Source organism: Bactrocera dorsalis, chromosome 5 (genome assembly GCF_023373825.1).
Source record: "Bactrocera dorsalis isolate Fly_Bdor chromosome 5, ASM2337382v1, whole genome shotgun sequence".
Lineage (NCBI taxonomy): Eukaryota > Metazoa > Arthropoda > Insecta > Diptera > Tephritidae > Bactrocera > Bactrocera dorsalis.
Genome location: NC_064307.1, coordinates 53,838,059 through 53,853,693, shown reverse-complemented (window position 1 = coordinate 53,853,693; position 15,635 = coordinate 53,838,059). Strand labels below are relative to the sequence as shown.

At 33.2% G+C, this 15,635-nt stretch overlaps 1 long non-coding RNA gene and 1 pseudogene across 1 annotated transcript; one reads left to right on the top strand and one right to left on the bottom strand.

Annotated features, from left to right (window-relative positions):
• Positions 1–1,522: 1,522 nt before the first annotated feature.
• LOC125778813 (uncharacterized) lies at positions 1,523–9,008 on the bottom strand. Its single transcript, XR_007422949.1, has 3 exons — positions 8,091–9,008; positions 7,907–8,023; positions 1,523–7,831 (listed from the first exon to the last, which is right to left on the bottom strand). It is a non-coding gene; the product is annotated as an uncharacterized LOC125778813 (long non-coding RNA).
• Positions 4,914–5,116, top strand: LOC125779074 (small nucleolar RNA U3; annotated as a pseudogene).
• Positions 9,009–15,635: the final 6,627 nt, after the last annotated feature.

Below are 15,635 nucleotides of genomic sequence, written 5' to 3'. Positions count from 1 at the left end.
AAGCGGATTCTTCAACATATCGCTGATTTGCGCCCACACCTCGACGGAAGAGAGGGACGATGTGACCAAAGATGCCTTCTATGAGCGGTTGGAGCGCACTTATGTGAGATGCCCCCGCCACCATGTCAAAATCGTGCTTGGGACTATGGTCGGTAAATTCAGCCTCCACGACGAAACATCTCCAAATGGGTTGAGGCTGATCGACTTCACCGGGGCCCGAAATATTGTTATCTGTAGTACTAGATTCCAGCACAAGAAATACATCAAGCTGCCTGGCTGTCTCCGGATCGAAATGCTACCAACCAAATCAATAAGCTTGATAAGCTGGCCGACAGGGGCCTTGATATCATCAGCTTCAACATCCGCGCCGTTAGTTCTGCTTTCTTGGTTTGCCTCACAGTCATAACTTTGAAGTCGTAGATAATTTCGTCTATCTTGGAACCAGCGTAAACACCACCAACAATGTCAGCCTGGAAATCCAACGCAGTATAACTCTTGCCAACAGGTGCTACTTCGGACTGAGTAAGCAATTGAGAAACAAAGTCCTCTCTTGAGGAACAAAAACCAAACTTAATAAGTCACTCATTATTCCCGTCCTGCTATATGGTACAGACACTGGGACGATGACAACAACTGATGTGTCGACGTTGCGAGTTTTCGAGAGAAAAGTTCTGCGAAAGATTTAAGGTCCTTTGCGCGTTGGCCACGGCGAATATCGCATTCGATGGAACGATGAGCTATATGAGTTATACGACAACATTGACATAGTTCAGTGAATTAAATGACAGCGGCTACGCTGGCTAGGTCATGTTGTTCGAATGGACGAAAACACTCCATTAGTATCGAAAATATGTCTAATCGGGACGTTCAGACTTACGGGGGAGGGCAGTGTGGCGAACACGAACGTTACGAGTTTTCGATAGAATGTTAAGCTGTATGAGATATGCAACGACATTGACATAGTTCAGCGAATTCAAAGACAGCGGCTACGCTGGCTAGGGCATGTCGTCCGAATGGATGAAAACACTCCAGCTCTGAAAGTATTCGATGCAGTACCCGCCGAATGAAGCAGAGGAAGACCTCCACTCAGTTGGAAAGACCAGTTGGAGAAGGACCAGGCTTCGCTTTTACTCTCCAATTGGCGCCAAGTAGCAAAAAGAAATCATGACTAACGCGTTGTTGTAAACTCGGCTTTAACCGCGTAAGCGGTCTCTACGTCAATAAAGAAGAAGAATATCGAAGTCAACAGTGAGTTACAGGGTAGACGATTTAGCGAGAAATCCGTTTCTATACGGACTACGGATAACTAAAATTTACTAAAAAATGTAATCTCACAAATAATCCATAGATTTTGCAATTTATTCCTGCGGCATTCTTAGTGGTAGGTCGTTGCTTTGCATGTCATCTATTCAGTAACCGACGAAGTTTCAGTGTTACCAATTTAAACCACGAGATCATGTGCTCTCTCCACAAACAATGAGATGAGTTTCAGATCGTTTTATTCATATAGAATATACGCATTTTGGAGAGAATGAGAAAGAAAACAGTAAAGCAAATGGTAGAAATGTTTATTTTCCTTATTCAATATATAATTTACTATAAATTTACAATAAAAGATCAACGATTAGGTGCACAAAGAAAAATATAAAAAATTAAAACCAAAACAACTCGTAGTACTCATTTATGCACCTTTGATATTTTAATTTTCTTATCTGCAAATAAGAATGTTAAATTGAATTTTATTATACAAGTAATATAAATATTTTACGCTTTTCATACGTTTTGGCATACTCTCAACAAGATTTTCCAAGACTTGTAATGAAATTAGGAAGATGGTCCTTCAATGTATTTAGATATTGCTATTTGTCCATCTTTGTGCAGTGGTCCAATTTTTTTCTGTTACAAACATTTAAAACTATAACAATGTTTGATATCACTACAGCTAGTTTTCAATACTAACGAGCACTTTGATTTGTATAACTTACAAAAAAATTATTTAGACATTAATGATAAATTTCATATATGTATATGTTTTAGCTTCCAACTGAACTATATGGTGTTTTTCGACATAGTTGTCTAGAGAGGCATGTGTCTAAAACGAGATTTCTCGCCTCCTCGTTCACATGTGCATTAAGCCTTTTGTAGTGGGCATCCGCCTGACTCTTTATTTCTTCGGCAAATGTATTCAGGTCTCGATGAACATAAGCATTTATGCTTTTTTGAAAATGTTGTATAATATTAACACTGCTATCATTGGCACATGCCCACAGTTGTGCACCATATGACCATACCGACTTGATTATTTGTTTATAAAGAAATACCATACTTTGTTGTGTATAGACAGGTAACGTATGCAGGCATCTATAATAGGTATTTTGTTTGTAAAATTTACATAAACCAATTTTTCACCGTTTAGTTTTATTCTCCATTTTTATGTCCAACTTACTACAGAGTTAATTGCATGTTGCAAATTCAGCCAGCCGTTCCAGCTGTTTTTCGACGCGTAGTGATAGTCATACTGGTTGGTACTAACGGTAGGACTCTTGTATATAGAATATATAAAAGTGGACCTAAGATACTTCGCTGAGGAACTCATGTTTAATTTTTTTGGAGTGGTGAGCTTGTTTGTCGGCATTTCCATCGTAACTTTGTTTTCATATTTAGGAAGATTTTTATTTCTTTTAATTTTAACATTTAATTTTCCGCTATATCACCGAAGTAGTATCCCAAGCTGCTTGTTGAATTTCTTTCGTAAATGTGTCAACTTCTAACTCTAGTTGTCCAATTTTTGTGATTTATGGACACTTTTTTTAGTCTAAAGTATTTGTTTGAATAAAGTCTCTCTTAATAACTGTTTCACTTAGTTTTAAACCTTCTGTTTCGATGAAATTTCGAGATATCTTCCTGGATATAAAGAAGTCTATTACATCTGGTATTTTTTTGGTATCCGTTGGCCAGTAAGTCGGTGTTCCGGTCGATACAAACTCACACCGCGTTTCTTGAGCTGCCTGGAAAAAGTCTCGGCCTTTAGCTGTCGTTAGACAAGATCCCCAGTAAACATGCTTCGCATTAAAGTCGCCTCTCATAATAAATTTGTATGGGTGCATATTGAAAGGTTCTTTATATTCTTCAACGAGGATTTTGTACCCCGGCGGGCAATATATTGCAGTAATTGACAGAAGTTGATTCATATCAAAAATGTATTGGAAAGGACTTTAATATATTTTGTGTTCTATTAGATGAAGTACTCAAAATTCCTGAGTACAGGCTATGCTCAAGATGGATTTCCATTGACATGACCGCCAGCGAGGAATTAGAAGCAAAAACATATTTTTTTGGCAAATCTTGCTGCGGCAATGGCAGTTGTTACGTAAAGATAATGGCGCCGTTAAGAGATAAGCCTCTGTATTTTAACGGCAAAGGATTCTTAAGTCGGAATGTTATGGTGGTGAGACTTTTTCAAAAATAACTTCACTCAGTATTCTTTATATACATATACATATATGTTTTTCATATAAAGATGTGCGACCACAAGATGCAAATACGATACGCATGTGTTAAATATCCTGGCAGAAGATATGCATATTTAATACTTGCTAAGAATAATTAGCTAAAAAATACTATCAATTTATACGAATGTACTAATCGAATATATATTTTGTAAAGGTGACAAAGGCTACCATCTTCAACCGTGGCTCATAACTCCGTTTAGGGAACAAATAACATGCGTCCGAAAAAGGAGATTCAACACACTAAAGGTCGAATTGTTATTAAGAAAACCATAGGTTTATTAAAATCGGTATTTCGTTGTCTTTGTAGTAAATAAGGTATATATTTTTAAATTATGCTGCGCATTGCATAATATTCGTTTGCATTTTAGTTCACATGAAAAGGCATATTTCAAAAAAATTTAAGTGATATAGATGATATGCCTACCGACGGAGCAAATAGAGTTAGAGATACTTTATTAAACTTCTTTTAATATAAGTTCATAGTATGTATTCATATTAAAAAAAAAAAAATTCATTAAATGAATTATTATAAATTAAAAATAAAAACGTATGGCTTATTTATATGTTGTAGTTCAAGTTATAAAATTTGTTTTTTGGTTTCTAATTTATCAATTGATATTTTTTCCATCACAGTCCCACTACTGATGTATTAAGGGAAAGTATAGCGCTGACATCTTCTTCGAGGGAACTTAAATTTACTTGGTTGAAGGGCCCACCTCCTGTTCCAGAAATTTGCTTTGTATTTTTAATCATTTCTCTTTTAACTGCAAATTTCAGATCAGCCCAAACCTATAAATGAACCAATAATATAAACGCGTGATGTTTTTTTATAGCGTTTAACTTTTCTGAGGTGTCTTCCCAAAAAGTATTTATTTCTGCGGGTGCTCTTTGATGAAATCCTTTAGCTACATATGTACATATGTCTGGGTGCAACTTCATTATATCCGCTAGTAATTCAAATTGATTTTTGTTGGTGTGTTTTTATTTCTTGTCTCTAAATCACACATTTAAAACATAATTTAATTCAGCTATTTTTGAAGTTATACTTCTTATACGAGTTCGGAAAAGGTTGCGATAGATTCATGTTGCGCAATCTTGCCTGCGAAGATGTTCGAGTAGCAAGGGAAGCGGCGACAATCGGAGATCGTTTCTTTCGGCACAGCTCGGCTTTTCTACCAACAACACAATGTTGCCATGCTTATGCTATTGTTGTTTTTGTAGAACAATGTTTCAATTTTGGGTTGGTGACATATTCACATGTGTGCGCATATGTATATTTGTATGCTTGAGCATTATTGAAGTTATACTTCTTTTTCTTTCGTTTGTCTTTCATTTCTGCGAATTCTCAACTATTTTGTGTGACTTTTGGTTGAAATACTCTGCGTTGGCCTTTGAAAAATTAAGGCTATACTTCACAGCATCATTTCTGTAGTTAGTCTTCATTTACATATTTTGGAAATCGACCCGCGATGACGAGGTATACCGTTTTATCTGACATCGTGAGGTTTATGAACTTCATTTCTAATTTTGTCTTGTGGCATATTAGAAATGATGTTTCTTCGAAAATCGCTCGCTTACAACGGATAAAACGACTTCTGAATGGTGATTTTAATGAATAAATTCCAAGGTTTTACACAAAAATAATGCAGTCAATAAGTACAGTGCGCTTATATATGTTTATATGCTTGCGCATTATTTTTCTTTCGTTTGTCTTTCATTTCTGCGAATTCTCAACTATTTTTTGTGACTTTATTTCTTTTGCTTCTGTTTCATTTCTGCGAATTCTTTGTGTGACTTTTTGTTAAATACTCTGCGTTGGCCGTTGAAAAGTTAAGACTATACTTCACAAGATCATTTCTGTAGTCAGTCTTGTGGGTTGGCAATTCACAAGTCGCAAGGAAGAACTTGAATGAAATTGTTTACTATTATGAAAAAGTTCAATCTCAACAGTTAGTTTATATCGCACTGTCAAGAGCTGTTGCCATTAAAGAAGTAATGTAAACTTCCAGTGAACAAACAGAAAAAATTCTATCATGGCATTAAGCAATGAAAGGTCATGTCGCGCTTTGCGAGATGAAATGATAAAATTACGACAAGATCCAATTATCACCTTAGAAAAAGAATTATTCGAGTTTCTTAGCACAAGAAAATGTTTATCAATAATATCATTCAATTGTCAAAGTCTTCGTGCTCATGTTGATGATTTCTCAGTTAGAGTGTTTAAATAGTCAAACATCATGATGTTATCAGAAACATTTATAAACGACAACGAGCCTCCTGTATCCGTACCAAATTTTGATTTCGTTGTAAGATTTCAACGAAATGAAAAAAGGAAATGAGCAAGACAAATGCCATATTCTCACTCCTCATTTGGATATAAGGGCTCCGTACGCGAGTGATGCTGATGTGACGATATCAACATCAACAAGAATTGGCGATTTGTGTGCGGTAGAATGCAAAATGAACCCTAGCGATAATCATAATAGTAAAAAATTGAATTTAATTGCCATTTATATATCACAAAATTCATCGATGAGAGATATAAAATTTTTCATCGGTAAAGTTTTATGACCGTTGTAAACAGCAGGTTCGCAAGCTTTTGCAGATATTATAGGAGAACCAGTAGAGTGTAGCGAACAACCGGTACTCCTTGCGGGAGATTTCAATGTAAATTTCTCATTGCCAGAAGCTGAACCACGCACATTTTTTTACATACATAAATACTTACAAATCATCAACGGATAGATTTCGTCGATTCCATTTTGCGGCTTCAATGATTCCGAAATTAGCGCCATTTATTCGAGTCGGGAAGTAATCTCAATTGCATCGAAAACTTCATTTTCGATACGATTTCAATGATTTCAACGATCGATCGAAACGGATACAATAATTATACCCACTATGAACTTATCTCAAAAAAAACTAAAAAACTTTTTCTAATTCTATTTGCTTAGTCACCTTTGTTGGAATATGCATTTCCAGTTGTATCCAGGTTTAATTCATTTATGTATGTTTTCGGAATGAAAGTCCAGCAGAAAATTGTTGTTGTTTGCTGTACTCATGGATTTACTGGCAAATTTACTTATAATTTACCCTAAGTTTTACATCCATTCAAACAATCGTCGCAACGCTATGAACTGACATGATACGATTCGAACTGAAGCCAGCCATACCATTTACTCGAACGTGATTGCCGAAGAACAGTGAAATTGCGTAACGTGTCGAGGGTGCAGATCGTCATAGAAATTGTATGAATTAACTTCCCTGGTGTAGCTCTAAATGACATTTTCGAATAAGATAAAATACGAAACAAAACAAAAGAAAAAAGTTTTTGAATTAGAATTGAACGTAAATATTAAAATTTTTTATACGTTTATATATAAATTTACCAAATTTAGTTTTTGCAGGCAAAAAAAATTAACCCTAAGCATATAATCAAAACAATATGAGAAACATCTGGCTTTTGGGTAATAAATGCACTTATTCAACTGTAAAATATATTTACAGACATATTTACATACGTATTTGCTCAATTAACAGGACATTCTGGATATCCTTTGGAACCATGGTGTTTGACACTATTTAGAAACGCCGAACTTGGCTCTTGCCAAGCACGCTTCTTGCTGAACGAACCATTGGTATACTGAAAGACCGGTGGAAAATTCTCAGTAATGATACATGAAGTCGATATAGTAATACAATTTAAAAATCAGATCAAAATTGCAAATATTTTGTGAACGAAAACAATGATACAGAAATAGATACGGAAAATGAGATTCAATTAACTAAAATTGGTCATCAAATTAGAGAGCATATTATGTTGTCTTTAGATAATAATTGAACTAAATGTTCCAACAACAGTTGAATTCATATTTTGCTTTAATAAATATATTTTCAATAAAAACAGTAACTTGGAATTAACATATCGTATATATTGGTGTTTATTTCTGAACTTTTCTCTTTAAAATATCAAGCTCATAAATTTTAATCCGCAACTCGACAGCTTTTTTTGCATATCTGCTGTATATGCCTCTTCTTTTATTTGCAGCGATCTCTCCTTTAAAGTAATTAGTTTCTCAATATTTTTATTGATTTGGGCTTGCGTTCTTTCATATGCGCGAAAATTGGATTTCAAAAGAGAAAGCTTTTCGCTTTCAACAGTAGGCTTCTTCTTCTTCCTCGCTATTAATAATCACCTCTACCAACTCATTTAAACCTTCTTCTGGCACTACAGTTCCAAAAGATTTAACTATTGTCAACCCTTCTACTGCAACATTTATCTCCGTAGCTTGGAGGAGTTGCTCTTCTGCTGCTTATACCTATTTTTGTATTTTATTATTATTTTAATCATCTATTATTTTATTTATTTAATTAATATTATTTATTGATATTACTTTTTTCCAAGAATTGGCATTTTTCATCGGTGGCCCGGCAGCGTTAACTTTTAGCGTCAATGCATCCCATTGCTTATTTGCCGCAACTTTGCCTTCCCCCTTTGCCAAGTCCTGATGCTGTAGCATACAATCACTCATACAATTTTTTTCCGCATATTTAGTCAATAAAAGAAAAATAACTCACGTTTTGCCTCCGATTATTTTAACTGATATATTAATTTTTTTGTACTATAACGTTTCTCAAATAGCTAACGAGTGTATCTTCGATTCTTTCGTACAAACGAGAACACGTTTCGAATGAGGAAATTTCAAATGCGTATTCGATAGCGAGTACAACGATCCGAAAACAAAAACAATGTTGTCTATGCTGAACTGAATTGATTTGATTGTGTTTTTGGCACGACTGTTTGTTCTGATTTTATACTCGTTGCAGCTATCTGATATTTATATATAGAATACTCAGGGGCGTAGCTACCGCCGTATTTGCCGTATCAATTATACGAGGCCCCCGGGCCACGGGGGCCCCCAATGTGTGCAAGAAAAGAATAAAAACTATCTAATTTATTTTATTTTACAAATGACAAAATTCTATAAAGCAATTCCTTTTTTCCCCGCGGGGAGTCCCCGGGAATCCTTCATCGATATCGCGATGTACGTGTACGTTGTTGTACTTTGCATTGGATGTTAAACCACGGAGTGCAGTGCACTTTTTATTTACGCGCTTTATATTATATAAATGTGCATTACATTGTAATTCACCGGCGCTGAGAAAAGAAAAATTAACAGAAAAGGGACGAGGTTATAAAAAAAGTGCCCACAATTTCTTTATTTTTTCAGAGACAAGATGCTGTGAGTGATTTAGATTGGAAAGGTAAGTACTACCCAACCCATTTATTAGGGGTCCGTAGTGATAAACAAGGAAATCTTTTAATTTCGGTGTGTCCATCCGTCCGTCACAAAAAGTTGTCTCCCCCCTCACTATTTGAAAATATTAATCCTGTTTCTAAAGCTCTACAGCATGAAAATAATGACTTACAGAAATCTAGTATTAAGTAATCTTTTAAATAGACTGTGTCAATTAAGAAATCAGAATTCATTTAATAGTTTGCTAAATGAATCCAAAGATTTAGCAAAAGAGTGGGGGGTAACAACTGTTTTTAAAAACACTAGGCGAAAGATAACGAAGCGTTTTTTGATGAGTTATCACAAGATGAGAGAATTTCCGACCCGGAATCCTATTTCAAAGTCAATGTGTACTATTGCTGTTTAGATATATTAATTTTTCAAACTAAAGAAAGATTTCAGAGCCTTTGCAACCTGCGTAGTATATTCGAAATATTACAACCGGAGAAACTCCTATCTTCTTCAAGCGAAAAGATATTAAACGCTTCCGTAAAACTGTCTACTAAATACAGTAAAGACATCTCACTTAATCTTTGTGACCAATTAAAGGCTCTAAAAACATGCTCAAATTATGAAATTAAAAAAATTTATTCCATTAAAGAACTCATTGAATTATTGCTAGTAAAATTCAATAGTCTTGCATCCAGTTTTCCCGAGGTAATCACAGCATGCTTTTTATTCTTGTCCCTTCCAGTTACAACCGCAATGGCAGAGAGAAGTTTTTCAAAATTAAAACTAATAAAAAATTACTTAAGAACTTCAATAGGACAAGAACGGCTGTCAGACATCTCACTATTATCCATAGAGGCAGAAACTTTAGAAAAACTAAAATCATCATCAGCCATAAATGATAAATCAGTTTGCCGAAAAAAAGGCAAGGGAAAGTGAATATTTAAAATTCGATTTTTATTTGTAAAATGGGTAAATTATGTGATAAATAATAAATATTTCTTTTCAATATATTTTTTTTCTTATGTGAAAAATCTTTACCTCCATATAAGGGCCTCCAAAAAAATTTTTATACGGGGCCCCGACAAGGCACGCTACGCCACTGAGAATACTGAGTGACTTTCAGACTTGAAAATCTTTTGCGGTTAAAATACAGAGGGTTATCTCTTCACGGCGCCAATATCTTTACGTGAGTTCCATCAACTGCCATTGCCACACCAGGAATTTTTGATTTGCCAAAAAATATGTTTTTGCTACTAATTCCTCGCTCACGGTCATTTCAATGGAGATTTACCTAGAACATAGCCTGTACTCAAGAATGTTGAGTACATCATCGAATACAACACAAAATGTCGATCTGTATACTTTAGACTTTAGTACGTAATATTATTATATAATATTACTAATACATGTATATAATATTACTTATTTGCTTAATAAATTTAAAAAGAAAATATCTATATGCATGAATAGAGGAATTTTTGCGATAGAGGAATTTCAGCGAATTGCCTTATCATCACATGGCAGCGCTCCATTTCGTCGTAATTTTTGGTAAACAAATGAGGTTCAAACGAGTGTAAAATGTAATTTTTAAAATAAAGATTTTTTAGGTAAAAAACCTGCTAAAAGTGTAAAATGTAGACTTATTTAAAAGATTATAGTGTAATTTAATTAATTTGAAGAAAAAAAATGTGAATAAAGTGTGTTTATCGTGGTGAAATAGCTTCTTGAAATGTTCGAATTTTGCGAATTTTTGAACCTTAAGGTCGAATATCTCGTAAACTAAGCGTTTGCGGACCCTATATGTTTTTTAATCAGGAGGACTTCCTCTTTCCAACGGTACCTTCAAATCGCGGCGCCAAAGAAATCGGAATTGTGCCGAAATTAGACCTGTTCGTTTTCGATTGAGATTTTTGTGACTGTCACTTATAGAATTGCAAAATCATCTCAAGTCACAAAAATGTTTTCTATTTTAAAATCTCAATTTTAGAGACTTGTGACTGTATCGCAGTACAGAATTGTATTTGCGTTCAAAAATTCAATCATGATTTCATCACTTGTTAACATACAGCATGTGTATGCATTGATCTACAATTTGGGCAATTTGGAATTTGTAAAAAAATATATTTCCTATCTGCCAACGCGCAGAGAAAATGAAACTCGTCGTGTCGATTCGATCGCCGGAGACAAAATCCCCCCTTTATTTACAAGTTACTAATATTTATACATTTTCTTATTATTTACTTAAAGTTATTACATATTGAAATTCAGTTTAAAACAAAGGAAGTGTCAATTTACATTAATATTGTATTCAGCATTTTTAGGCAGAACGTTAAGTGTTCTGCTTTGATTTTATTATGCCTTATTGTGAGGGCTACAAATATTGTTTATATAAGAATGGTTTATTCTAATGTGAACGGAAAAAGTATATCAAATTCTTAGATAAGCAAAAGCATTAATAAAGATTTTAATTTATGAGGCCGCACAACTACAAAGTGTAGAGATTCAATATTGTTTATATGTGACTTCTTGCAATTGCACATTTTCTATTGGTTTGGGAATTTCGCGAAATTTTTTGAATTTTAATATTATGTGAGTTATGAAAAGTATTCCCAAGATTAAAATTATATACCAAAAATATGAATGGACTGTGATATGCTTATTCCGTTTCGCTAAAAGGTTTATATTATCTAATTTTAACAGTTCATTAGTTGTTTCAATATATTCTAAAATTTCAAGTTAATTCAAATAATTCCAGATTTTTGTTTCTATATTTTCATAAGTTTGATTATAAATTACTGTATTATTTTCAAATGTTATCAAATATGTTCCAGTTAATGTTTGGTTGTCTACAATATTTTTTCCTGAAATTAATATTGCTCCTGGTTTTATTTCTTCTATTTTCAAATTTTTCTCTTTTAATTTTTTACATTTTCCTTGTTTTTTATTTGATATTTCTGACAAACATGTACCCCTTTTATTTAATTTGCAATATGTTTTTGTAATTTCAGTTTTGCAATTTTGTATATTAAAAAATTTATTATTACAATATGCTATGTTCTGATCAATTATAAGCTTACCATCCAATTGGGCTATGGCTCTCACATCATAATATTTACATGTTGATTCTATTTTAGGGTATTTGATATAAAGTATAATTATATCTCTTTTTTGTGCTATTTTAAATTTTGAAATGTCCATTAAGTCTGTAATGGTCATTGTACCATGTTGGTAATATGTTATGTTTTTTAATTCATTGAAATGTAAAATTGTGGGATTTAAAATTCCTATTTTCCCAAATGTTATTGTATTTATTATATTTTGTAGTTCATGTATAATGTATTGATTTCTTCTTCTTTTGATTTTTCTGGCTGTGTTATCACTTTTTATATTATTTATTGTATCAGTTAATTCTGATATTACTTTAAAAATTTCTGAATTTGTAGTAAATTGTTTATTGTTATTTATTGTTAGATCAGTTAATTATCATTTATTTTTATGAAATCGTCATGATCTGGAGTTCCTGCTATCCATTTCCAAAGTGTACCTAATTCATTTATTCCTCTTTTTTGTCTAACATGGTTTTGTTTTAACTGTCCTAATAAAGTTTCAATTAATAATATTTCTGATTCTGTTTCTTGAGTGATAATTTCTAAATTATCATTATTATCAATTCCATATTTCATATTGTTATAAAAACTTCTTTTTTCTTCTGTTATTATATTTGCAAAGATTGTTAAATTAGTGATGTGAAATTTATCTCCATATTCTTCATAAATGGAAACGTCTCCATTTTCGATAAATACGTAGTCCTGTCGGGTATAATCTATGATATCAGCTGTCGTTAAGCCAATTAGTAATGCGAAAATTGAAAGGATAATTTTGAAAACCTATAATTAATTATGATTTTATGTTATTTTATGTATAATTCTATTTCTATTATTTATTATTATGTTATTCCCCAAGTTTCCTTTAACTTGTTGTTTCTTATACCGCGGTTGTAATTTATTTCTCTCTCCTATGATTTTTTCCTAAATAATTTGTCCAGGATGATATTGCTTATCTGTTCTATGTTTATTACTTGTAATTTCGGCTACCTCTTACATATAAGCTCATAACGTTATGTGCTGCTTCGCGCCAGCTAACATAAGCGTATATCCTTCCTGAAAATTCTGGTAAGGATTTTATAACATCTAGTGACTTATGACACTGAATGTTGTCATTTATTGTTTCCGTCTGAAAATCTGTTACTCTGTGTGTTTCAGTTTCAACTTGAGTTTTTAATCTGTCAATTTCTTGCCTTATTGTAATATTGCTTTCCGCAATTAGGCGCGTAATTAAATCTACCGTTAATCCTGCCTCATTAATCATGATTAATTATTATTATTTTTTTTTTAGTTTAGAGAAAGAACTTTATTATTATTTTAGACTTTTATAATCTCTTCTAGGAAGAGATGCTCTTCTATTCTGGAGGGTCCTTTTATGTAGGATTCGCAGAATTGAGCTAAGTTATGGGGGTCTTTTTGTTTTGTTATGTGGCTGGTCGAGCCTTAATTTATATTTTTATTTTATCGCAGTTAATCGCAGAGTTTTTTATTTTATTTTTTTATACTTGTATAATCTCTTCTGGGAAGAGATGCTCTTCTATTCTGGAGGGTCCTTTTATGTAGGATTCGCAGAATTGAGCTAAGTTATGGGGGTATTTTTATTTTGTTATGTGGCTGGTCGAGCCTTAATTTATATTTTTATTTATTCTAAGCTGGAGGATCACCCCGAAGGTGGTGAATCGCAGCTTTATTTTATTTTAATATTGATTGCACAAACCAGAAATTATGTTTTTTTTTTCCTGGGGCACTTTTTCTCTTCGTGATCCCCACCGCAATTTTTACAATAGTATAATCTAATATACTTAGGTTTAATTTGGGTGTTCCCCATAAATATATATATATATAATTTATAATTTTAACATATTTATTTTTCTTAACAATAATGATTAATTAATCTTACTGCTTTCTCCAATGTTGTCCTCTGTTGTCTTCTTGTTGTTTCGTCCTTACTCTCACTGTTTTCTATAAGTTTTCCGGCATTTCTCACGTTGTGCTTTCTCCAATGTTGTCCTCTGTTGTCTTCTTGTTGTTTCGTCTTCACTTTCACTGTTTTCTATACTCACAAATGTTGTTGATATGTATTTGTTTGTTTGATAGCTTTATTTAATTTTTTTGCGACACGACACATGTTATTATTAGATTTCGTATTATTATTTTTTGTTAGTTTACGCGGCATAGCAGGTTTTGGTTTTAACTTTTAATTTTTCTCACTTTCATTGAGATATTATTAATATGCTTTTTTGCATATTACCTTTTGCACGAGGATTTTTTATTTTTATTATTTATCTTTTATAAGGATCCACGATCACGTATCCTTTTCCGAGGATATTTTGTTTTTTCGTGGCCCCACGTTGGGCGCTAATTAATTCCCGTATCGCGGGAATTTGTAAAAAAATATATTTCCTATCTGCCAACGCGCAGAGAAAATGAAACTCGTCGTGTCGATTCGATCGCCGGAGACAAAATCCCCCCTTTATTTACAAGTTACTAATATTTATACATTTTCTTATTATTTACTTAAAGTTATTACATATTGAAATTCAGTTTAAAACAAAGGAAGTGTCAATTTACATTAATGTTGTATTCAGCATTTTTAGGCAGAACGTTAAGTGTTCTGCTTTGATTTTATTATGCCTTCTTGTGAGGGCTACAAATATTGTTTATATAAGAATGGTTTATTCTAATGTGAACGGAAAAAGTATATCAAATTCTTAGATAAGCAAAAGTATTAATAAAGATTTTAATTTATGAGGCCGCACAACTACAAAGTGTAGAGATTCAATATTGTTTACAGTTATGGTCAAGTGGCTGTATGGAGGCTGTCATTAACTTACATACATACATACAAACATACACAGATGGACAAAAGTCACCGTCATGTGGCCACTTGAATGTTTAAAAATTAATTTAATTTTTATTTGTATATTTATATGTCTATTTTACTTTGCCTTACGTACAAAAACAAAGACTTACTAATTATCGTACATATTTCTAATGGACAAAAGTCACCGTCATATCAGCCAAAATTTCATTTATAAGCGAAGCAAACATATTTTAATATGTTGTATGTTTACCGTTATTTTTAATAACTTCTTGCAAACGTTTTTGCATTGAATGAACCAATTTCTTCGTAACATCTGAGCTGATTTTTAACCATTCTTCCAGAAGTATTTGCTTTAGGGTAGTTTTTGATGTGATATGGTGTTCTCGAACGCGTCTATCCAAATGGTCCCACAAATGCTCGATTGGATTAAGATCTGGGGACTGTGGTGGAGTTTTCAGGGTGTGAGGAGTGTTGTACAAGACCCACAATCGAACAATTTCTGCTGTATGCTTGGGGTCGTTGTCATGCTGAAAGTAGTACTCGTTCTCAATTCCTAGCTTTTCAGCACTTTTCTTCAAATTTTCTTTGAGAATATTCAAATACAGTGTTTTGTCCATTATTTCGTCAATAAACACTAACTCTCCAACGCCAGCTGCTGACATGCAACCCCACACCATGACTCCAGCACCTCCGTGTTTTACTGTTGAGTGAATATTTTTTTCTGATAATGCATCGCCCTTTTGCCGCCATGTCAAAACACGCCCATCTGACTTATAAACACAAAATTTACTTTCATCAGAAAAGATAACTTTCTCCCAAAAGTCATTTGGCTTGTTTAAGTGCTGTTTTGCGAATAAAAGTCGTTTTGTTTGGTTAAACTTAACGAAGTTTTATACACTAAAGTAGTGTAACTTAGCTGAATTCTGCGAATCCTACCCAAAGGAGT